A 25,887-nucleotide genomic window follows, 5' to 3' on the forward strand; every position below is an offset into this window, starting at 1 on the left:
TGGGGACTGCAGCCTGACTGCGGGCAACGGGCGCGGGCCGGACCGACGGCGGCCGCACCCTAACGTGGGGGCCGGGGTGGGGGACCTAAGGCTAGGTCCGGGACGGGGACTTGGCTTTCCCGCCTCAGCTTCCCCGAGCGCCAGCGACCGTACCAGAAGCCCCGCGTTCGGGCACCGCTGTGCCCGCTCAACACGTGGACCGCTAACCAAGTTTTAGACTTTTGTTAACTGTACTTTTTCTACTGGCATTGCAGCCACTGAGTGGACGTGGGCCAGTGACTCTATGTCCTCACCGGGGTCAGTTCTGTCCACCAAAAGGGCCGACCAAAGCAGCCTCAACGCCCGCGAAGAAGCATGGGGTGTCATGCGCTTCTCCTCCCTCCAGGTGCGCAGCCCTTTGGGGGCTTCCTCTCTTGGGAGTAGGTTGTCTGCGGTCTAGTAAGGAAGGGGGGTGTCTCCCCATCACATCCTGTCTCTGGGGAGGCTGTCTGAAATTTATCTGTTCAAAAAAGAAGATGAAAAATTCACAGATGTGAATATGGCGGGAGTGAGTTAGTACTTAGAGAAAACTAAAAATTACGAAGATAAATTAGTTTTACCTCCTTATTAGCAATATTTAGATTATAATTGCGATCATGCACACATTAAACAGAGCGAAGAATGAATTAAATGTTAATATTTGAAGACTCTTTTCCTAACAAATTTGAGTATGTAACATTCTTTCTTTTTGAGTAGGTTTTGCAGCATCCTTTTTTTTTCCCCCGGAAAAGTATTTGAGAGCTTCCTCAAACGCAAGGATCATTCTGAATCCTTTGATAACCCATCACTTCTTTTTAGAAGGTCCCAGTCACTTCCCTTATAAACGTTCTCTTTCTCTGTGGTCATCAGCTGGTAAAGTTTTCTCCCTCATTTGCTTCCATCAACTTCACGAAATCTCACACTTTTTGCAAGATATGCAGTTTCACTTGTCATTTCATCTGCTTACGTGTTTGGTGTGGTTGACTTTTTTTTTTTTGGTACCAGAAATCGAACTCAGGACCTTGCACTTGCCAGGCAGGCACTTGTGCCGCTGAGCTGTATCCCCGCCCTGTGGTTGACTAGATGGCAACTATGGTAACTAACTCAGACTTTCTATTTATCCTAGTACTATGATAGTCCCTTAAAATGTACTTACATCCTAAAAGGTAAAATAATTTGTAGAAAAATGGCTAGTAAACAAAGGCACAAGTGCTAAGTATTGAAGGTAAAGCGCTGACGATAATCTGTTAATGGATAGGAGACCAATTTTGGTGGGAATACAGGGGCTTTGATTAGCATTAACATATTGCTAATCCGCAAATGTTACAGGGGCTGGTCTTGGCTTCTTGTGCAGTTTAGAGAGTCAGACTTTGAGAACTCAGGAAAAGGACATCTGAAATTTAGAGCCAGGAAAATGAAGGCTCAGGGGGGCTCCGGGCTGAAAAGCTGCACAGGGTCTCAGAGCCAGTAAGTAACAGTCTTGAACCCAAAGCCCAGAGTTCTTTCGCAGTTTTTGAAGTTGGGGATGCACAGAAGGTGGTAGAAGCTGTACCTAAACTCTGGCTATAGCCTCAACACAATGAGCCCCTTTCAAGGAAGGAAGCAAGAAATACTGTACTGCCTTGGGGAAGGGAGTTTCTCTTGGGAAGGGCACTCACCTGCTCAGATCCGAGGTGTGTTCTGGCCATAGGCTGGGCAGCTCACATGGGTCACCTAGTATCACAGCAGCCTGTGTACTGCGTGTTGTTAACCACCGTGTCTTAGGAAAGTGAAATTCAGAAGTCAAAGGTCATGCTGGGAGGTGGGTCTCAGAGCTGAGGTCTAACTCTTCAGTTTTACCCTTGTCACCCCTGTTCCTAACACTCTACCTTCCAGGCATCTGAATGCCATGTGCATGTGGTGCCAGCCTCCCCAGTGTGCCCCAGCAGGGCTTCTGTCCCCAGCTCAGGACAATAGGGTTTGGACTTGAGGTCTGTGTCAGTATTTCTTACACTATAGTTTTGTTCTGTACCCTCAGCGCTTTACCATCAATACTTAGCACTTGTGCCTTTGTTTACTAGCCATTTTTCTACACATTATTTTACCTTTTAGGATGTAAGTACACTTTAAGGGACTATCATAGTACTAGGATAAATAGACAGTCTGACTTAGTTACCATAAATAAAAAATTACACAAATAAACAACATGCACACAAAACAGTGTTATTAAAATCTGTCTAGAAACTTTGAAAGGGGTGTCCTTTCTATAGCCAAGTTCATAGCAGCATTATTAATAATAGCTTAAAAGTGGAAATGGCCCAAGTGTCCATTGACAGTTGAATGGATAAACAAAATGTGGTATGTATATATACACACAAGGGAATATTACTCAATTTTTAAAAGGGAGGGCATCCTAACACATGCTACAACATGAAGGAGCCTTGAGGACATTAGATGAAGTGAAATAAGCTAGTCTGAGAAAGGTAAATACTGTAGGATTCCATTTACAGGAGGTATCTAGAGTAGTCTGATTCCTGGAGATGGTTACCAGGGGCTCAGGGCTAGGGCTATGGGAGTTTTGTTTTGTTTTGTTTTGTTTTTGTAGTGGAAATAGGCAGGCTCTATGCCACTGAGCTATATCCCCAGCCCTGATTGGTGAGTTTTTGTTTAATGGGTACAGTTTCCGTTTGGCAAGATGAAAAACATTCTGGAGACAGTGGCCAATGTTGAACGATAATGTGAATGCCGCTGAACTTACACTTAAAAATAGTTGACATGGTAAATTTTACGTTATATATAATTTACCATAGTAATTTTAAATAATCAGATCTCTTGTTTTTGATGTCTAATAGTAAGTTAGACCCCATCTCAAAATAAAAAATAAAAGGGGCTGGGGCTGTAGCTCAGTGTTGAAAGCCCTGGGTTCAATCTTTAGTGCTGCCGAAATAATTTTATTTTGATGTCCAATAAAAAGGACTGAAGGACGGGATAAAAGACTAGAAGGGCATAAGTCTGTTGGAAAGAGGCTAAAGATAATTTATCCCTAAACCAAGGATTTTGCTGGATGCAACTAAGATTGGGACAAAGTTGGAAAGCAAATTGCTCATTCACCCCGTGACTCAGTTACAGTCCTGTCCTGCTGAGGATCCACTTGAGTAGTCCCCATGTGGGCAGACACTTCATTAGGAATGGCATGTGGCCCTACAGCCTTCCTGAGGGACTGAGTAGCACCCTGGCATGCCTCCTCATGCTTCAGCCTCCAGAATGTTCTATAGGGGAGTAGGGGGCAGAGAAGTCTTCCAGAAGGAGGCAGGACTTGAGCTGAGTCCCATAGGGTTGCGGGGAGGTGAAGGGTTGCTGAGGTTCATGTGAGTCACAGCAGGGACAGAGCGGAGAGGTGGGCATGAACCTGGTAGAAGTAGAATTTAGGAGGGGTCAGAGCTTTTGAGCAGTAGAATATATGGAAGTGAGTTCCAGGATGTGGAGTGCAGGGCTAAGTAACTGACATCCCAGGTGGGAAACAGAGGGGCTGCCCCGGAGGGCGGGGGTCTCCTCCTGGGTCCTGAGAACAGCTGCTTGGGCTTATACTGGCTGTGAGGAAGGAGGTGGCTGGTGGTTCAGGTGACCTCAGACAGGAAGGGCTGGAGGTCAAGATCTGGGTCATTGTCATAGAAAACCAAAGTACACAGCTATGGGTGTAACTCAGTCCCCCCATACCACAGAACTGCAAAAGACTGCAGAGGCAAGGGCTTATCCAAGTAAACCAGCAGGGATGTGACCAATGTCCTTGCAGAGCCTTTGTGCACCCTGTGGGGTGGGATCTGGCTGTCCAGGAGGAAGCTGTCCTGCTCTGTCCCACAGAGCTACCTGTACTCCCTGTGGGCCATGCTTGGGCTAACACAGCAGGGTGAATGTGTCAGGCACAGAGGCAGGAGACCATGCTGGGACCTGTCTGCTTTCTCGTTACTGCATCTCCCTCCCCACCTCCCACCCTGCAGGGATGGAAGAGCACATTCCTGAATCACATTTTTCCCAGGGAATCCGACTGGGGCCCAGGAGGAGACCCCTGCCCCCCACCACCGCAGTCGCTGTGTTGCCCCCCCTACACACACACACACACACACACACACACACACACACACACACGTATGAGTCACTCCTCCCTTTCCTTGGAGTTCTGCAGAGCGTGTGGCTGGTGTAGCACAGGCTTTTGGGGATCTCCGTTTCAAGGAGAAGCAGCCAGTTTTATTGCCCCCTGTTCGTGCCACGTGTTCTGAGCTCTGCTGCCAGGGAGGCCTCTCCCCCATGGCCCTGCCATGGGCAGGGCAACTTGGGGCCAGGTCCTTGCTTCTCTGGATTTCAGGCTCCTTGTATGTGAAATGTGACAGTGTTATGAGGCGTTGCAGTCACTTTGCAGCAGGCTCTCCGCCCCCAGGTGGTACTGCCACCAGTAGGGAAGCTGAAATTTGAGAGTTTAAGTCTCTTGCCCCAGTCACCCAACTGATGAGTGGTGGCTTGGTACTGGAACCCAGGCAGCCTGGCCCAGAACTTGCCCCAGGTCCCTGCCATCACTAATCCTGTGGATTGTCACGTCAGGCAGAGATCATTCTTTGTGGATGGGGAAACGGACGTACAGGGCGGTGCTATTGCTTTCACCAGTATGCAGGGCTGAGGTGGTCGTAGGTTCTGCACAGCACCCTGTTACCCAGTGCTCGCGCCCCTCCACAGAGGTGCAGCTGTCCCCTGGAGGTGCTGGCCCTGGGGAGAAGACCGTGGCGATCTTGGCCTGGGCCTTGGCTCCGAGGAAGCAGGAGCTACTACAGCGAAAGAAGAAGTGAAGCGAGGGTGCGGTGTGTGTGGCGGGTGAAAGAGGCGAGAGGAGTGAAGTGGGAGTATGGGTGTGGGGTGAACAGAGAGGTTGCTGCAGCTGGCGCCTCCGACTTCCTGTTCTTCCTGCAGAAGCCGCAAGACAGCATCGTGAAAAGACGGTAGCAGAGGTGGCAGCGTCACAGGTTAGTTCCCTGGGTCTCTCCTCCCTCTCCCCCATCCAGCTCTCTGGCCTTATCCCCAGCACCCCTGAACCTCGTGTGCTCTGGACATGCCCCTGCCCAGGTGGTCACTGGCTTCGTGATGTCCCCGGAGCTGAAAGCTGGAAACCCAACCTTCTTCCTGCTCTGGGTGGCAACTCTAGATCCTGGGGATGTAGACAGCTGTGTTATCAAAAGAGGCGATTTCAACTTGGGAACGAAAGGGCTGGGGCTGTATCTCACTGGCACAGCACGTGAACAAGGCCCTGGGTTTGATCCACAGATTGACAAAAAGAAATTTTAAAAAGAAAAAAAAGGAGTGATTAGGTGTTGGGTTCAAGTCTTAGCTTCCTCATGTAGCCTGGGGGAAATTATTGGATTATCTGGGCCTCAGTTTTCTCATCTGTAAAATGGGGCTGGCCCTGTAACCCTCATCTTGAGTGGCAGGGGTGAGGGACTCTCAGGTGCTCAGTACAGGACACAGCTTGTGCTCAGCAAACTGGACCAGGCAACCTTCTCTGAGCACTGGGCCCTGGGGCTGAGGGCTACCTGTTGGCTTTGCTGAAGCCTCCCTCTGTTCTTCTGTGAAATAGCCCCTCTGGCAATAGCAGCTTTCAGGGCTGTTGCGCAGAGACTACAAGTTCACTCACTCCCCACCCAGGCCAAGAGGAAGCCTGAGGTGGTGACTTGGGGTATGGTGGGCAGGGGCAGCAGCTCAGTGGAGGCAGTGAGGCCATGTGCAGGAGCAGGGTGGGCTTTCACAAGTGTGATCAACCCGGAGAGTAATGCAGACGAACTCCAGGCTAGCAACTTAGCTCAGAGCGTTGGACCTGGGTCAGAGCCTGACTCCCAGAAGTGTGGATAGCTCAGTGGTTGGGTCTTGCTCCCTGGTACTGGAACCCAGGTAGCCTCATTTTGCAGATGAGAAAACCTGAGGCTCTGAGAACCCAAGTTCTTTGCCCAACATCACACAGCGTGGACACTGAATACGGGCACTAGTTACTAACTCACAGCCTCTGAAGACTCTGTTCCGTGCTTCACGTGTCTCCACACCTCTCTGCTGGCCTAACTGGGGTCTTCCTTGTTTACTCAACAGCTCAGCTACCTGGCCATCACTGGGAGTAGAGCCCAGGACTTGGAGTCTGGAGTCCTGGGTTTCAGCCTGCTGTAGAACTGCAAGCGAGCTCCTTCTCTTGTTTGGTATTTGGTTTCCCTGCAATCTGTTGGCGCCATCTTGGAAGTCAGGTAAGGGATTGCTGAGTAACAGAGGGCTCCAAATAATGACTTACCAGGAGGGGAACCTGATGGCCAAGGGCGTGGGGGATGGTGCACAGGACGGGAAGGGCACCTGGAGGTTGCTAGCAGAAGTGAAGTTGGTAGCTTGGCCCTGAGAAAGGGGGTAGAAACCACAGCTTCTATCTGGGGTGCTGGGGTAGGGGTCACTTCTGCTTTGGCCTTGATTTCTCCATTTGTAAGGTGGGGTCAGGGTCCTTTTCGTTTGGTGCCTGCCTGGGAGCAGTGTGGCTAAGGACCTGGGCACCTGGTGCTAGTGTGCAGACCCTGAAGGTTGTCTGCCTGCCTGCTGGGCCTCAGTTTACCCATTAGTACTGTGAAGGGGTGGACAAGTTGGGAAGAGGCCCCTTCTGCACTCCCAGGTCCTCTACTACTGCAGCCTTGGTTTTCTCATCTGAAGTCCTTACATTGTTTAATTAGCGGCTTTCTTGGTCTCCCCAAACCTTGTCCTTCATCTGTTCTCTGAGGTTCTGAGAGGACAAATGACTGCAGAGAAGGTAACAGCCACACACACGAGCAATAGCCAAATAAATAAGAACCTAGCCTCTGATCCAACATCTCCATTTCTGTTTTAGAATAAGCATTATATTAATAAATGGTATTAAGGAAAATGGGTGACCACTGGGGAAACAAAATTTTATCTATATCTCACACTATGTTCCAGGACCAATATAATGGACTGGAGATTCCAGTGTGAAATTGAAGGCATAAAAGTACCGGAAGAAGCCAGGTGTGGTGGTGCATGGCTGTCATCCCAGTACTTGGGAGGCTGGGATGGCTAGGAGTTCGAGGCCATCCTGGGCTACATAGTGAGACCTTGTCTTAAAAAAAAAAAAGACCGTGTGTCTCAAAAAACAACAAACAAGGGCTGGGGATTTAGCTCAGTGGCACAGCACCTGCCTGGCAAGCGCAACGTTGTGAGTTCAATTCCCAGTACTGGAAAAAACCAAACCACCTCCCCGCCCTCAAAAAAACCCAACAAACAAAAACCCCTCCCAAAAGCAAAAAAACAAACAAAACCCACCCCCAAACCAAAACACAACCCCAGAAAAGATGCAGAATTCCTTTTAACATTGAAATGGAAAAGGCTTTTCTAGCTGTGACTCAAAAGCCAGATGCCTAAAGAGAAAATACTGATAAATTTTATTATATAAAAATAATTTAAGGACAGAGGATACAGTTCAGGGACACAGCACCTGCCTGGCAGGCACAAAGTCCTGAGTTTGATTCCCAGTACCAAAAAAAGACAAAAAAGTAAAATGATATCTCAAGCCAGGAGTGGTGGCGCATGCCTGTAAGCCAGCACTCTGGAGGCCCAGGCAGGACTGCTGCGAGTTCAAGGTCAGTCTCAGCTATATAGTGAGACCCTGTCTCAAAAAACAAAAACAACCAAAGCAAAAAAAGCCCCTAGGGGGCAAAAAATCCAAACAAAATAAAAACAAGCCTAAAACAAAACATATGTAACGTTGAAAGACAAATGACAAACAAGGAAAAATATTTGCAATTCATGTCACAGACAGCTGCTTTCCTTGTTATGTAAAGAGTTTCTAGAAACTGCTAGGGAAAAGTCGAACCAGATACACAAATGGACACATAGTGAACTGGCATGCGTGGGAAATGATGTAAGTACAGCTGCACTGTTTATAAGAGCAAAAGACTAGAACTGCTACAAATGGCTTTTAGCAGCGGACTGTTAAATTTTGGCTTATCTCTACAAAGTTAAAATATGTTAAGAAGTGGAGTCTCTCTAAATATTGTTATGGAAAGCTCTCTGTGGTGTATTTTCAAGGGAAACAAGCAAAGTGTGGAACAATATGTAGAGCCTGCTACTTTTCATATAAAACGGAGGAAATCCTCTTTGCTTATGTTTGTACGAAGAGATCTGGAAGATAATACACAAAACTCTTAACAGTTGGTATCCTGTGGGCAACTGACTGAGCTAAATGGTCAAGTCTGCAGATTGGAGGGCTAGTTTACCTTTATGGCCTTTCATATTTACTGTTCACATTTGAAAGATGTAAATTTTTAAGCTATCCCAAGAATACATAGAAATTGAGGGAAGTATAACTATACTATATGGAGAAACATCAGAAAACACAGACAGGTAAAATGGTACTAAGAGGCCCATAATTTCATCACCTAGCCGTGACCACCATTTATACTTGGATGTATGTCTTTCTTGTTTTTGCATATATAAAAAGTACAATTCCTTTTTGTAATGTTGGGATGATGTTGTTTTGCAACATGCCTTTTAGTTTTCATAAGGAATATTATTTTTCCGTATGGATAAATAGTCATATGGAGCATTTAAAAATTCTAAACATTAAAAAATTTTTCTTTCTGTTATTAAAGTAATACATGTTAGTTATATAAAATTTAAGCAAAACAGGAAAAAATTGAAGTAAAAAGAGCTTCTCTCAAAATAACATTATTAACATTTTGATTAATTGTTCTTCTAGATATCTCAATATGTTTGAACATGCATATAAATATACTTTTCCATAAAAATAATAAATGTGATATATCCTGTGAGTTATTTTCTGCCTGCTCTTTCTATGCAGGTATATACTGTCCGCCTCATTAACATGGCTGTGTATGCATAATTTTAGTAAAAAATTTTTAATCCATTTACTGTCTCTGTAAATTTTTAATTTAGGGAAAATTATAAATTCAGCGGTGCTTGCAAAAAATACTACAGATAAGTTCTGTGTATTCTTATTTTTATTTTTTTTGGTTTTTCTCCGGTATCGGAAATCGAACGCATGACCTTGCGCTTGCCAGGCAGGCACTTTGCCACTGAGCTAAATCCCCAGCCCCTAGTTCTGTGTATTCTTCACTCAATGGTAACATCCTGTGTTCCTGTAGTACAATATGAAAACCAAGATTGATTTAGTATGATTCAAAGAGCTTATTCAGATTCCACCAGTTTTTTGGGGGCACTCATTTTTTTAGGTGCATAGTATGGGTGTGTATTTCATTCCATGCAATTTTATCACACATGTAAATTCCTGTAGCAGGCACCACAATCAAGACACAAAACTATTCCATCACCACAAGGATCCTGCAGCTTCCCTTCATAGACACACACCCTCCCCAACGCTTGCCAACCACGAATCTGTCCCTGTTCTATAATTTTCATTTCAAGCATGTTGTACAAGTCACATCATACAGTATGCAACAGCTTGAGTTGGCTTTTTTGTTTTGTTCAGGATAATTCTAATTCTTTTGAGTCATCCAACTTGTATGTATCAGAAGCTCTTTTTTAATTTAATTTTTTTAATTGTTGAGTTGTATGTCATGGTATGGATGTGCCAGAGTTTGTTTACCATTTACCCTTTTAAGGAACGTAGAGGTTATTCCCAACTTGTGGCCATTATGAATAAAACTGCCTGGAATGTCTATAAACAAGCTTTTGTGTGAACATGGTTTCGTTTTTGTTTTTTTTTTAGAACAGAGTTTCACTATGTAGTTCAGGCTGGCCTTAAAGTCATTTTGTACCCCAGGCTGGCCTCGAACTCACAGCAATCCTGCTGCCTCAGCTTCCCAAGTACTGGGATTACGGGTGTGTACTACTGCACCCAACTGAACATGAGTTTTTAATTTCTTTGGGGCAAACGCCCAAGAGCACCACTGCTGGATCATATGGTAGCCACTCATTTAGTTTTTTTATGAATCTGCTCAACAGTTTTTCATTATTTTTCTTTTATAAGACATTTACATAGTTTTCAAATTTTCTTTATTACTAGCAATAGTATTCTAAACATTTTTATATGGATGTATTCCTAGCTTGCTTTTTTGTTTCCATAGGATAAATTGTTACGTTATTTTTAGTACATGTTTGCAGTTCATGCAGTTTACAGTCATCTTGGGGAGTGGTTACACGTGCATATTACAGTGGTTACATGTGCATATTACATGTTTTTTTAAATACCCTTCACCTTCCCTCCCCCTCTCCTGCTGTTCCTCTGGCTCCCCTATCACCTTTTTCATAGTTGTTGATGTTATTTGTCTTAGCTCATGTTATGGTGTACAATATTAAGATCCCTATTCTTCTCATTTCCCTTTTCCCTTCTCCTCACCCCTCATCCTTATTCCTTTGAACCACTTCCCTGTTGAATGAGATCTGTCTCCTTGTCCCTTCCTATCCATCCTTTATCACTTTCTTTGTTTATATTTTGCCTCCATCAAATGAGATACCATATGGTATTTAAGCTTGTGTGTCTGATTTATTTCACTCAATATTATATTTCCCAGGTGCATCCACTTTCCTACAAATGCCTCGAATGTGTCATTCTTTGTAGCAGAGTAGTATTCCATTATATACAGATACCATATTTTGTTTATCCAATCATTTGTCGATGGGTGTACAGGCTGCTTCCAGGACATAGCTATTATAAATTGTGCTGCTATAAACATTGGTATGATGTATCACTATAGTGTGATGACTTAAACTGTTTGGGGGAGATACCTAGCAGAAGAATAGCTGGGTTGTATGGAATTTTTAATTTCTTTTTTTTATTTTTTTTATTTTTTTCCGGTACCGGGAACCGAACTCACGACCTTGCGCTTGCCAGGCAGGCGCTTTGCCGCTGAGCTAAATCCCCAGCCCCAGAATTTTTACTTTCAATTCTTTGAGAAATCTCCACACCGATTTCCATAATGGTTTGCATTCTCACCAACAATGCAGGAGAGTTCTGGGATTGTTATTGTTTGATTTCCTAATGATAGCCATTCTTTCTGGAGTAAGATGGAATCTTAGTGTTGTTTTAATTTGCATTTCTCTAATGACCAGAGTAGTTCAATATTTTTTCATAAATTTGTTAACTATTTGTATTTTTTCCTCTGTGAAGTGTTGGTTCATTTTTCTTGTCCATTTCTTGATTGGGTCTTTAATTTTAGTTGGTTTAATATTTTTAGTTCTTTGTATAGTCTAGATACTAGTCCTCTGCCTGAGGAGTAGCTGGCAAGATTTTTTTCCCATTCTGTAGGTTATCTCCTCGCTCAGCTGATTGATTCTTTGCTATACAGAAGCTTTTTAGTCTGATTTAATCCTATTTGTTGATTCTTGCTGCTATTTCTTGTGCAATTGAGGTTCTGTTTAGAAAATCCTTTCCTACGCCTGTGCCTTCAAATGTTTTACCTATTTTATCTTCCAGAAGGTTTACTGTTTTTGTTTTATGGTTTAGATCTTTGATCCATTTAGATTTTAATTTAGTATATGTGGTGAGAGATAAGAGTCCAATTTCATTCTTCTACAAATAACCAGTTTTCCCCACACCACTTCTTGAGTAGGCTATCTTTCCTCCAACATAAGCTTTTTGACCCTCTATCAGTGTTATGGCTTGTGTCTCTCCAAAGCCTCATTCAATCATAGGTGGGGCTCTTTCAGAGGTGGCTGTGTGTAATACTGGGATTGATTCATGGTGCAACACTAGGATCAAAGGCAGCAGGATTAATGGAGTGATTGTTACCCACCCTAAGTAGCCTGGATAAGATATAGCGGATAGAAAGAGCTGTAGTCAAGTCTTGCTTGTTTTGCTACATTTTGCCCACCATGAGCTGTTTCTCCTCTGCAATGTCTGTCTGCCCCAATGTATTGCCTTGGGGGCAATCAATTGTAGACTGAAACCTCTACAAACTGGGAGTTAAATAAACCTTTTCTTCCTCAACTTGTGGGTGTTGGGTATTTTGTATCACAATTATAAAAGTAAATTAGACCATCAAAAATCAAATAGTTGAATATGTCTGGGGAGGTTTCTGTATCCTCTGGTCTGTTCCATGATCCACATGTCTGAATTTATTCCAGTACCATGCTGTTTTTTTTAATCACTATTGCTTTGTAGTATATTTTGAGGTCTGCTATTGCTATGCCTTCTGCTTTGCTCTTATTGCCTGAAATTCTGTTTGGTTTTTGGGGTCTCTTCTGGTTCCATGTGCATTTTAAGATTGTTTTCTCTAGATCTGTAAAGTACAGATGTTGGTATTTTGATTGGGGCTGGATTGAATCTGTGTAAGAGTTTTGGAAGCATGGCCATTTTGACAATATTGGTTCTGCCTATCTTGGAACAAGGGAACTCTTTCCATTTTCTGATGTCCTCTTCAATTTCTTTCTTCAGAGTACTGTAATTTTCTTTGCAGAGGTCTTTCACTTCCTTGGTTAGGTTAATTCCTAGATATTTCATTTTTCTTGACGTGATCATGAATGGTATTGTTTTCAGAATTTCCTTCTCATCCTATATACACAAATGCCAATAGTTTTTTATGTGTTAATCATGTCCTGCTACTTAGTAAAATTGGCTATTAGTTCTAAGAGTTTTTTGATCGTGTTCTTTGGGTCTTCTATATAGAGTATCTTGTCATCTGCAAATAATGATAATTTGAGTTCTTCCTTTCCTGTATGTGTCCTTTTTATTTCTTTCTCTTGCCTAATTGCTCTGGCTAATGTTTTTGTTGTTGTTGTTTTTTTTTGGTTTTTCTCCGGTACCAGGAACCGAACTCATGACCTTGCACTTGCCAGGCAGGCGCTTTGCCACTGAGCTAAATCCCCAGCCCCTCTGGCTAATGTTTTAAGTACTACGTTGAATAGCAGAGGTGTAGTTGATTTCTATTTCCATTGCATAGTGGTCAGAGAGTATGCATGGGGTGATTTAAACTCTTATATTTACTTAAGCAGGCATTGTGGACTAGTATGTGATGTATTTTGGGAAAAGCACCATGTGCTGATAAAGAGAATGTATACTCTGTTGTAAAGGAATGGAATACTCTGTATAGACCTATTAAATCCATATGTTCAGGGGTGTGGTTCAGCTCTGAAATTTCCCTATTGGTTCCTTGTTTAATTGATCTGTTTCTTTGTGAAGGGTGTGTGTGTGTTAAAATCCCGTACTATGATTGTGTTAATGTTTATTTGATTTCTTAAATTCAACAGTTTTTGTTTTATGAAGATAGGTGCTCCAGTATTTGATACATATATGTTTATCAATGTTATTTCTTGTTGGATTATTCCTTTAACTAGTATGTAGTGACCTTCTTTGTCTCTTAAATCCATTTTAACTTCAAGTTTATCATGTCTAATATTAGAATTGCTACCCCTGCTTGTTTTTGGAGTCCTGATGCATGGAATGTTTTTTTCTATCCTTTAATTTTTAGTCTATGAGTATCTTTTTAGATTAGATGAATTTCTTTCTTTCTTTTTTTTGTTTGTTTTGTTTTTTTCCGATAACAGGAATGGAACTCACGACCTTGTGCTTGTCAGGCAAGTGCTGTGCCGCTGAGCTAAACCCCCAGCCCCTAGATGAATTTCTTGAATGCTGCATATTGTTGGATTCTGTTCTTTGATCCAATCTGCTGGTCTGTGTCTTTTCATTGGAAAGTTAAGGTCATTAACATTGAGAGCTATTACTGAGATCTGTTCATTGTTTACTATCACTGCCTTCTTTATGTGTTGGTATATAATTTGTTTTACTTTTCCTGGTGTTTTGTTATTGTTGTTTACTCATAGGTAAATTTATAACAGTGAGCTTTAAGGTGGAAGGGTTTTTGGGATGTAAAGTTCATATATATTACCAAACAATCTTTTTCGGAGCTTAGACTTGAGTTTTGTGTAGGGACTGGAGAATGTGCCTGTCCCTACAGTTTCTCACTTCAGATCTTTGCAAATCCAGTGGAAAAATTAAAGCTCAAGATTTTAACAACTTCCCTGTGCCACTACCATTGAACAGCTATCTTGAATTTTGTGGTCTTCCTGCCTTGAAACCTTGTGAGTTTTCTTCCTCATGAGAAGGAATGTTGACTTTCTTCCCCTCTCTTTTCTTAATTTCCTTTTATCTATCCTCTCAATGTTTTTTTAATTGGGTTTCCTAATGTCTGGGTTAAACAGCTAAATTCACCCCTTTGGAAAATGGTCTCATTAATTTTAACAAGTGCCTACACTCACAAAAATGTGTATGTCATAGTGAGGATTTAAAACATTTCTATTGCCCTGAAAAATTGCTGTGTGCCCCTTTGTTGTCAATATCTTTTCTCCGCTCACTGGCAACTATTGCTCTTATCTCTAACTTTTATTATTTTTACTTTTCTAAACAATCATATAAGTGAGGTCGCAAAATAGTCTTTTGTGTCTGACTTCATTCACTTTTGTCATGGCTGTTCTATTCTGCTGTCCCTCAGAAATGAGGGACCTTTCTAGCTGTTTTATATCCTCACACCACTTGACATTACCAGTTGTTTCAACTTTAAACATTGGAGAAGGTATGTAGTGATATCTCACTGTGGTTTTTATTTGTATTTCTCTAATTACTAGTAAGAGTGAACATTTTTCTTATTCTTATTTGTCATCTATATAGCTTTTTTGGTGTAGTGCTATTTAAACATTTCCCTTTAATTTGGTATTTCTGTCTTTTCATTAGTTATACTTTTTAAATATAGTCCACATTTTAAAGAAGCCTTGTAAATAGTCTTTGAATAGTCTGATTTAAAAAAAACCAGGTAAGTATTCGCAAATATTTTCTCCCAGACTGTGATGGTTACTCTTAATTACCAAATTGGGTTGAGAGACCCAAGGGCTCATGACCTTGGGGACTAATTCTGGTTCCTGGCCTCTTACTCTCTGACTCTTTCCCTGTTTCTCTGCTTCCTGCCTGCCATGAAGTAATCAGCTTTCCTCCACCATGCCCTCCCCACCACGATGTTTCTGCTTCAGAACTAGCAGACCATGGACTGAAGCCACTGAAACTGTGAGCCAAAATAAACCTTTTCTCCTCTAAATTGTTTTTCTCAGTTATTTGGTCACCATAACAAAAATATATAGACTGACTAATATACAGACTGTGGTTTTCATGAGGAAAATAAAACTCTGGGAAACTGAAACTTAAGAATCAAAATGGGTAGCTTGTATAAAGCAACTGTCTCTTTCCACTTCTGTTATCTTGCCTGTGGAGCCCACTTTCAGTATCTTGCTTGTACAACCTGCCTCAAACCCTCTGTGCTTAACTACACCCCATTCTGCCTCTGTAACTCAGCCTGTGCACTCCTGCCTAAAACCTCTGTATAAGACCCCCAACAAAGGTTTAGGGCTCAGACTTTGGGGTACACAGCTCCTCTGAGCCTGTGGGCATAATAAAGTTTGATTCTCTATATCTCTCTGAGTGCTGCTTGGTTTCTTTGCTCCAGCAAACCTAAGTTTTCTGTAACACTTGGTTCCCAACTGTGTTGGCCCCTTGTGCCTCCAGTCAGAGTTGGGAGTGTGGATGCTAGACATCCTCCCCAGAAAAACAAGCTGTTGTGCTTTCCACCGCTTTGGCAGGACCTCCTTCACTGGGAAGGGATGGTCAACAGACACACAGCCCCTCTCACCAGACTCAGTGGAGAGGTGGGCTGGTCTCCTGTCATATCTTCTGGTTAAGGTAAAGCCCTGGGGCCTATCTCAAGTTAGTTTGTTCCACAGATGGAAGGGGGTCTGATCACCTCTCATAGTCTCAAACTGGAGACCCCAGTCAGGGAATTTCCATAAGGGGAGAGGAATGTTATAACTTCTGAATGATTGTGAGAGTGAGTGTGAACATGTTTGTGGCTCCACAGTACAAGCTATGGGATCTGAGTGAGCCCTAACCTGTGTTTCTGTGGTGACATCATATGACATAAGTCTCCCATAATAGAGACTGACCAGGCCCAGGTAAATATGAGTATACCTTAGCCAAGACATGCCTAAGTTCCTGTAAGGGATATGGCCAGGTAGGCATCTGAGTGGTCTCCTTTAGGGGACTCCCACCCTTGTCTGTTTCCACAGGGTGGAAAACTTAGACTATGGGAACTATACAGAGCAAATCAGTTGTCCTAGTATGATAAAAAATTTCAGAAAAGGATTTGGTGGCAAATATGGTGGTAAAGCCTGCCAATGGCAGACCCTTTGTGAGGTAGATTGGCTTTGCTTCTAGGTTGGGTGGCCTCCCAAAATGATCCTGGATGTCCATACAGCCAGAGCAGTTTGAAGAATGGTTACAGGAAATCCAGGTCATGCTATATTGACTCCTAGCTGGAGATTTCTCAAACCCTCCAAGCCTGGGCTCAGTTATGCATTAATAAAAAGGGAAAGAGCAAGGTCTTCATTGCTAAGGGTCCAGACCAAACTGCAAAAGGTCAAAAGAAGTCAATTCACCAGAGCTCCTTCTGATAAAGAATTCCAGCACCCACCATATTTTCCTGTGCTTCCATCCATACCTGCACTGATGACTCTCCCAGACAGCCCTTCCCCTTTAGTTACAAGGTGTCCTGGAAAAAGGCACAGTTATGCTGTCCCTCTGCCAGATATCTGGGATTTGTCATAAGGAAAGGCCCCTGCTCTCTGGGACTGGAGAAACAGGTCATATGCTTTATTACAAGGCCTAACAAGAAAAAGCTCTGGAATTCCTGGGAGCAACTGGGTTCTGTCGTGTATGTGTACCATGTGTACCATGTTTAACCTCTGAAAAGGTTAAACCACTATATTTGGCACTGATGGAGCCAGACAAAAAAAAAAACCTCTCAAATGGCACCAACAAAAGGAAGACTTTTCAAAGAGGTCAAATGATTACTTGCTTGTGCCCCTGTGCTAGGGCTATCAGATATAAGCCAATAATTTAACCTCTTTATGAGAAAAAACATATAGCACTTAGGGTCCAAACTCAAATAGACCCTGGAAGAGGGCAGTGGCATACTTATCCAAACAGTTGGATGCCATTGCCACAGGACGGCCCTCTTGCCTCTATGCTCTAGCAGCCACAGTTACCCTTATCAAAGAGGCTGACAAGCCGATGTTGGAACAAGCCATTTGGGTCAAGGTCCCTCCTTCTGTCATGACTCTGATGAACAGCCAGGGATATAAATGGCTCTCGAATGCCATAATAACTCAATACCAAGGGCTACGTTGTGAGAACCCTAGAGTCACCTTGGAAACTAGTAAGAACCTGAATCCCGTCACCTTTCTGCTGATTGAGGAGGGACACCTGGACTATGACTGTGAGGAAATCATTGATGAAGTGTTCTCCAGCTGGCCTAACCTCAGTGGTACTTTAGAACCCAGACTAGAAGCTGCCCTATTCACAGACAGCAGCAGCTTTATCCAAGATGGAGAACGTCTGGCTGGATATACAGTCACTACCGCTGAGCAAGTCACTGAAGCTAGCCCCCTCCCAAAGGGATGGTCAGCACAAAGGGCTGAACTCTGGACCCTTATGTGGGCTATCTGATGGGCAAAAGGAAAAACTGTCAACATCTCACTGAACCCAAGTGCACCTTTGCTACAGTCCCCACATCTATGGGAAGAGGATTACTGAATGCTAGAGAAAAAAAATATAAAACAAGGATGAGATCCTCCAACTCTTGGAGGCCATCTGGGAACTGAAAATGGTGGCCATCATCTACTCTTGGGGACACTGAAAGGAACAAAATCCTATTACTAGAGGAAATCAGTGGGTGAATAGGTCAGCTAAAGAGCATGCAAAAGCAAACCAGCCCCAACTCAAGAGGCTCCCAAAATATCAGTGGTCCTTGCCTAACCCAGAGAACAAACATATTCTCCAGAGGAAGACCAGTGGGCCCTCAGGGAAGAGGTCTATGAGACTCCAGGGTGATGGTGGTGCCTACCTGACCAGAGAACCTTTGTATCCCAGATGACAGTTTTTTCTCTGGTCCAACAATATCACTAACTGACCTATCTAGGAAAGATAGCTTTAAAGAACTTGTTGAGCCAATACTTCTACATACCCTGGCTGTCATCTGTCTGTGTCACTGTGTCACTGTAAGTAACTGATGCCAAGCCTGTGTCTAAAACAACCTCTTCCAATGGCCAAAGCCCACTCTGGGAATACAATATGCTGGGGCTTCCTCCTTTGATGACTTAGAGGTAGACTTACAAAGATAAAGCTATGCTGTGGCTACAAATATCTGCTAGTCCTCATCTGTATGTACTTGGGCTGGGTAGAAACCATATGTACATGGACAGAGAAAGTCTGAGAAGTGGCCATGGTCTCACTTGGAGAAATCACTCTGTGGTATTACCTGCCCCTCACCATCAGAAGTGACGATAGTGAATTTACTGAAGATGAAATGAGATCTCCATACAGCCCATAGACTTCAGAGTTCAGGGAAAGTAGAGCACATGAATTGTACCCTGAAAACTATTCACAGCGAAGCTCTGCCAGGAAACCCACTTGCCCTGGGTTGACTTGTTATCTCTGGTCACACTACAGGCCTGATGTACACTGGGGTCATCCAGCTACTCTCCCTACAAGATCTTGTTTGGGAGGCTCCCCATCCCATAACTAGAGCCTTCAAAGAGATGTTGGACAGCTAGGAGAATCAAACCTGACCACTGAGTTACAGGCTCTAGGAGAAGTGTTCTTTTACATCAATAAGGTTGTTCCCAAGAGAATTCCAATCACTTCAGGCAGCGCTGCACACCTGTTCCTAACAGGGAATTCTGCCTCGGTCAAAGACAAGAAAAAGGAATCTCTTCAGCTATGTGGACAGGGCCTCACACTGTTGCACTTTCACCCCAACTGCTGTTAAAGTTGTAGGTATTGTCCCTTGGGTACACCATTCCAGGCTGAAAAAGGCTTACCATGAGGATTCCTCAGTCACCTGGACCACTCATCCTGACCTACAAGACCCCCTGAAAACTCAACTCAGATGGAGACCGCCTGGACACAGCGTTGAGACAACAGCCTTGTTAGTCACAGTGGAAGCTGACTAGTCTCTGCACAGCAGAAGCCTGAGGACTCTGTTCAAAGAAAATATCCCCCATGGCCAATGAAGTCTTATTATAATGAACTATCACCCCTGGTTTTTAGCAACCCTCATGTCTGTAACCCAAGTGTTCTCTTCACTATAGCCCTAGCTGAGGTAACCCTAGCCAATTACACATGAGGTGAAAGATGTCTGCTGACCCTAACCTTCTTCCTATGAATAGGGTATTTAACTGGTAGTATCTGTTTTTGTCTAGCCAACTACTGATTCCCTATCTTCCCAAACCCTGGCTGACCCAGACTACTTCCACTTGAGGGTCTTAGTCCTGTTGACCACAGAATGTGGCCCTGGCTGTCAGTTCTCAGGCCCTGGATTTGCTGGGCAGTAATGACACCCCAGTCTACACCTGTTCTGAAGCCTGTACTTGCCCAATGACCGTGGGCAGATGCCATGTTACTGGGTTTAGCTCCTACACCTATTTGCCAGCTTATTGCTATAAAAAACCACCCTGTGCCAATATACTGCTGACCATGGTCCCAAGGGTATACTTCTAGTTTAGCTAAATCACAGGTCTAGGATAAACCTGCTACAACTACTATGAAAAAATTACATGTTGGACCTATGTGACCCACATGGGCATTTCTGATGGGGGAGGAGCGGATAAAAGACAGGGCACATGAAAAACAAGTGGAGGAGGTTCAAAAAGAACTGATAGGTAAGGGCTGAGAACAACAACAACCTTTCTGATGTATAGATTTTTCCAGCCTCTATTTTTGACTCATTTTACCAACACTGCCCTTAGATTTACAAGATCCTAAATGTCACCTTTGGTCTGCTTCATAGGGCAGGACCTCAGTTTTGTTGGCTGTGTTTGCCCTTCCACAGGAAGACCTATATAGGGACCCCAGTTCCAGCCAACTGGAGTCTCCTGAGAATCTGCTCCCACAATCAGATGACCTAGTGTAGTCCCCATGGGGCATTCTACTTATGTGGGGACACAGTTTATCTCCATGTGCAAGTAAACTGGGTGGGCACATGTGTCCAGGGTTTCCTCACTCCTGAAATCTCTATCTATACAGACGAGTAGATAGAGATGCCCCTGCATCCTGGCAGCAGCCCAGTCAGGGAAAAGAGCACTGCTAGCCTCAGTCTTGATTGGCTCAGGAATAGCCACTGGAGTAGGGGTCAGGATAGGAGGAATCAGGACACCTGTAGAGATATACTATAGGCTGTCCTGGGAACTAAACAATGAGCCACTTATTGAGTGGCTGACTGGCTATTTTCCCTCCAAAGCCACATTAATTCACTGGCAGCTGTAACCCCGCAAAACAGGCATGCCCTAGACCTCATCATAGAGAAGGACAATACATCTTCCTGGGAGAAATATGCTGCCAGTATGTAAACCAGTCAGAGGTGGGCACCACCAAGGTCAGGAGATTAAAAGACAGGATCCAGTGGAGAAGGAAAGAACTAAAAGAGGGCCAGAGGTAGATCCCAGGCTAATGGACATCATGGCTCCTGCCCTTGGTGGGGCCACTGCTGACCATCTTGTTACTTGTGACAATACGGCTGTGTCTCTTGAACACCCTACTGAGATTCATAGAGATGACAGTTACTAGGAGGGCCACTGCCTGGATCATGGCACTCCATCTGTATAGCCCCCTGGGAGATGGACTGTATAGGCATCAAGGAGGGGGAATGATGAAAACAAAACTTTGGGAAACTGAAACTTAAGGGGCTAGGTGTACACCTCATTGGTACAGTGCCTTCCTGGCAAGTGCAAGGTCCTGAGTTCAATTCCTGGTACTCCTCCCCCTCCCCCCCCAAAAGAAACTTAAGACCAAAATGGGTTGCTTGCACAAAACAGCTGTCTCATTTCACTTCTGTCATCTTGCTTGGGCAGCCTGCTTCTGGTATCTTGCTTGTACAGCCCACTTCAAACCCTCTGTGCTTAGCCATGCTCTGCCTCTGTAACTCAGCCTTGCCTTTCTACCTAAAACCCCTATAAGACATCCCCAAAAAAGGCTCGGGGCTCAGACTTTGGAGTATGCAGCTCCTTTCAGCCTGTGGGCATAATAATATTTGGTCCCCTCCACCTCTCTGTATGCCACTCCATTTCTTCGCTCTGGTAAACCTAAAATTGCTATAACAGTTTGTCTTCTCATTTCCATAACAATGACTTTCAAAGGGCAGAATTGATGAAATCCAAATATTAATTTTTTCTTTTATGGATACACGGCTTTGGTGTTGTCTAAGAAATCTTTGCTTAACCCAAAGTCAGAAAGATTTTCTCTGTTTTTTTTCAGAAGTTTTATAATTTCAATCCATGGTGCATTTTGAGTTAAATATTGTATGTTGCAAGTTATGGTTCCAAGTTATCTTTTATTTTGGCATCAGGTAGTTTTTCTAGGACCATTTATTGAAGACTATACTCTCTTCATTGAACTACCTTCTCATCTTTGTCAAAAATTAACTGACAGCAGCAAGAATTGAAATATAAATCAGTATGGTCAATCGGTAGGTATATGCTTGCACTCTATTCTGTTCCATTCATATATATCTACCTTATGCCAATAACACATAATGTTGATAACTATAGCTTTATAGAAAGCCTTATTATCAGGTAGTGCAAGTTTTCCAACATTGTTCTTTTTCAACAATATTTTAACCTTTTAGGTACTTTGCTTTTCCATTTAATATAATTTATTTTTAAATTTTATTTAAAACAGAATCTGCTCTGTTTTAATATCGTTTCTTTTTCTTTTTCTTTTTTTGGTGCTGAGAACTAAACCTAGAGCCTTCCACTTGTTAGGCAAGCACTGTACCATTGAGCTAAATCCAACACTTCCATTTAATTTTAGAATCTGCTTGTCAGTTTCTACAAAATCTCCTTCAGAGATTTGGATTGGGATTGGAACTATATTCATGAGGGATATTGGTGTGTAGTTTTCTTTTTTTTTCTTGTTATGTCTGTGGCTGTGAAAGATTGGCCTTATGAAATGAGTTTGGAAGAATTTCTGCCTCCTTTATTTTCTGAGGGAATATGCTTAGGATTATCATTTTTTCTTCCTGTGTAAGATTTTCTGTAGAATTGGTGTTATTATTTCTTAAACGTTTGGAATAACTATCCAGTGAAGACACCAAAACCTAACATTTTCTGTGGGAAGGCTTTTAAATTATGAGTGCAATTTCTTTAATAAATACTATCAATAAATAAAGGAACGTTCATATTATCTATTTCTTTTCCTCCTCTGCCTCCCTCTTTCTGTTTTTTGGTTGGTTGGTTGGTTTGTTTTTGGTATGGTACTATGGATTGAATCCAGGTCCTTTGACTGAGCTGCATCCTCCACCCTTTTAAAACTTTTTAATATTGAGACAGGATCTTGCTAGTCACTCAGTTGCCCAGGCTAGGCTTGAATTTGTGACCTTCCTGCCTCAGTCTCCGGGATTACCATTGTGCACTGCATACCCAGCTGATTTTTGAGAAAGCTTTCATAGTTTGTGTCTTTCAAGAAATTTTTATATTTTGTATAATGTAAATAGTTTATTATAATAAATTGTTAATATTATTCTCATATTTTTTTTTCTATTTTGGGTACAGGATCATACCATGTTACCCGGGGTGTCCCATTCCTTGTCTATCTCTATCTGTCTATCTATCTATCTGTCTATCTATCATCTATCTATTTATTGTGGTACTGGGGATTGAACCTAGGAGGAACTTGACCAGTCCTTTTACTATGTTTTATTTTGAGATAATGTCTTGCTGAATTGCTAAGTTGCCAGGCTGAGTTTGAACTTGCTATCCTCCTGTCTCAGCCTCTCAAAATGCTGGAGTTGGGGCTGGGGATTTAGCTCAGCGGCACAGTGCCTGCTTGGCAAGTACAAGGTCATGAGTTCGATTCCTGGTACTGGAAGAAAAAAAAAATGCTGGAGTTACAGGCATATATCACTATGCCCAATCACATTCCTTATGTTTTTCACATCTGTAGGTTCTGTAGTGATATTTTTATTGCTGATACTGAAATTGTGTGTTTTCTTTTTCCATGATCATTCTGGCTGAGACTTGTCAATTTTAGTAATTATTTCAGGGTTACTCTTTTTGCTTTGTTTTGTTTTTATTTTTATTTTTGACACACGGTCTTGCTATGCAGCGTGGGCTATCCTTGGACTCACTATGTGGCTGACCAGGCTGGCCCTAAACTCACAGAGGTCCTTGTGCCTCACCCTGAATATGCCCCTATACCCAGGCTTTTTGCATTTTTCTATTTCACTTATTTATATTCTTTATTATTTTCTTCCTTCTGCTTACTTTGTTCTTATTTTCTCTTCTTTCTCTTCTCTTCTTTTTTTGAGACACTCTCTCAATGTAGGTCAAGCTGGCCTTGAACTCACTATATAGCCCAAACAAACCTCTAGGGCCCAGCAATCCTCCTTTAGCCTACCAAGTACTGGGATCACAGGCTTTTATGACTTTTTAAGGTGAAGTCTTAAATGAATGACTTGAAATTTTTTATCTTTTCTAATATAAACATTTAATACCATAAATTTTCTTCAAAACATTGCTTTAGTGGCATCCTGCAAATATCAATATGTTTCCATTTTTATTCAGTCTAAAATATTTTGTAATTTTCCTTGTGATTATGTCTTTGACCCATGGTTTACTTAATATACTTTTTGAATTTCATGTGTTTGGGGATTTTTTCAGACTTTTTTTGTTTTTTGTTCTTTTTGAGACAAGGTCTTGCGGTATAGTCTAGGCTGACCTTGAACTTGAAGTGATCCTCCTACCTCAGCCTCTCAAGTGCTGGGATTACAGGCCTGTGCCACCACGTCCAGCTTTTCCAGAGATTTTTATGTTACCATTTTCTACTTTAGTTTCTTATAGTCATAGAATCTGCTTTGTATGACTTTAGAACTCTTACACTTATTTAGATTTGTTTTATATCCAGTAATACAGTCTACAGTAATACAGTCTTTGCGAATGTTCAGTGTGCACATGAAAAGTGTATGTTTTGCTGTTGTTGGCAATAGTGTTCCAAGTGTAAGATAAAGTTGTTGATAGTGTTGCTTAAGTCTTCTATTGCCAACTTTTTGTCTATTCTATCATCACTGAGAGGAATATGGCATCTTGCAACTATGATTGTTGGTTTGTCTACTGCTCCTTTCAATGTTGTCGATTTTTGCTTTAGATTCTGTTATTAGATGCATATACCTTTAAGACTGCTATTTTTTGATGGATTTATTCCCTTAACCTCATATAATCCTTATCCCCAATAATATTCCTTATCCCAAGGAATAGGAGAGTAGCTATTCCATCTTATGATTGGTATATCTTTTCTATCATTTTACATTTAATTTATCCATATCTTTACACTTAACATCTCTTTTTTAAATGAGTGCATGTTAATTATATAGACTAATGGGCTTCACTGTAACAGTTTTGCACATGTACATGACAGACTTTGATGTATCCACTTCCCCATTACCCTCCCTTGCTCCTTGCCCTCCTCTTCCCCATCACTTCCTCTCTGATAGTCTCCCTTCTATTTTCATATCATTTTCTATTTTCATACAGATCCCACATGTAAAACATCTGACACTTGTCTTCTGAACCTGGCTTATTTTGCATAATACAATGATCTCAATTTCCATGCATTTTCCTGAAAATGGCGTCATTTCATTCCTTCTCCTCTTTTTCTTCCCCCTTCTCCCCTTCCTCTTTTCCTGGGGATTGAACCTAGAGCCTTTGGACTGAGCTGTATTATGAGCTCTTTTTATTTTTTATTTTGAGACAGAGTTTCACTAAACTGCTAAGTTGCCCAGGCTGGGTTTGAAATATATATATATATATATAAACACACACACACACATTCCTTCTATACATCTAATCTTTCTATATATATATAATCATCTGTTGATGGGCATCCAGGATGATTCCATAATTTGGTTATTATGAACTATGCTGCAGTTAACAGGAGTGTGTAGTGTTAACTTTGATTCCTTTGGGTATACACTGAAGAATGGTATAGGTAGATCACATGGTAGGTTTATTTCCAGTTGTTTAAGGAACCTCCATGTTGATTTTCATAGTGGGTATGCTAATTTGCATTCCCATCAATAATGCTGGAGGGTTCCTTTTTCCTGAAACCTTGCTAGCATTTATCTTTCTTTTTGTGTTCTCTTGATGACAGCCATTCTGACTGGGGTGAGATGAAATCTCAATATTGTATAGTTTTACATTGCATTTTCTTCATGGCTAAAGATGTTGAACAATTTTTTGTATAATTATTGGCAATTTGTTTTTCTTGAGAAATGTCTTTTCAGTTCCTTTGCTATTGTATTGATCAGTTGGATTACTTGTTTGCTTACTGTTAATTTTTGAGTTCTTTATATATTCTGATAATTACTCCTGTATTGGAAGAGTACCAGAGAAAAGATTTTATGTGTTTTTTGTAGTCAGTATATAGTTAGATCTAGCTTTTATAATCCAGTCTTACAATCTGCATTTAATTGGAGCATTTGTCCATTTATATTTAATGTAATTTTCTATATGATTGGGTTTAAATCTACCATCTTGCTATTTTCTTTCTCTTTGTTCCATCTGTTGTTTACTTTTCCTTTTATTTTTTATTTTATTTTATTTTATTTTATTATTATTTTAAAGAGTAAAAGAAGGATAACATAATAATAGGGGGGCTTACCAAATTACAGAAAAGTGGTAGGAGATTATCAATGGTTATTGTTTTACATATTGTTATCTACAAGATAGTTTCTCAGGAAAACAGACAAATAATATTGAGTTACAGACAAAAGAGGTATGAGATTATCAATAGTTGTTGTACTA

General features: G+C 42.1%; 1 protein-coding gene across 4 annotated transcripts in view; it reads left to right on the forward strand.

The window, feature by feature from the left end:
• Nucleotides 1-25,887, forward strand: part of Adgrg5 (adhesion G protein-coupled receptor G5) — a 53,709-nt gene that overhangs the window by 535 nt on the left and 27,287 nt on the right. The window contains exons 1-4 of one of the 4 annotated variants that reach the window (XM_013516255.1): nucleotides 33-385; nucleotides 4,726-4,842; nucleotides 4,957-5,009; nucleotides 6,121-6,269. The gene's annotated coding sequence lies outside the window, so the exon portion shown is untranslated. Of the gene's footprint in view, nucleotides 1-9; nucleotides 386-4,725; nucleotides 4,843-4,956; nucleotides 5,010-6,120; nucleotides 6,270-25,887 lie in introns of those variants that run through there. The other 3 variants (XM_013516256.1, XM_005388400.1, XM_005388401.2) reach the window with 3 other exon arrangements.

Source organism: Chinchilla lanigera, unplaced genomic scaffold (assembly GCF_000276665.1).
Source record: "Chinchilla lanigera isolate Chin_1 unplaced genomic scaffold, ChiLan1.0 scaffold00032, whole genome shotgun sequence".
Lineage (NCBI taxonomy): Eukaryota > Metazoa > Chordata > Mammalia > Rodentia > Chinchillidae > Chinchilla > Chinchilla lanigera.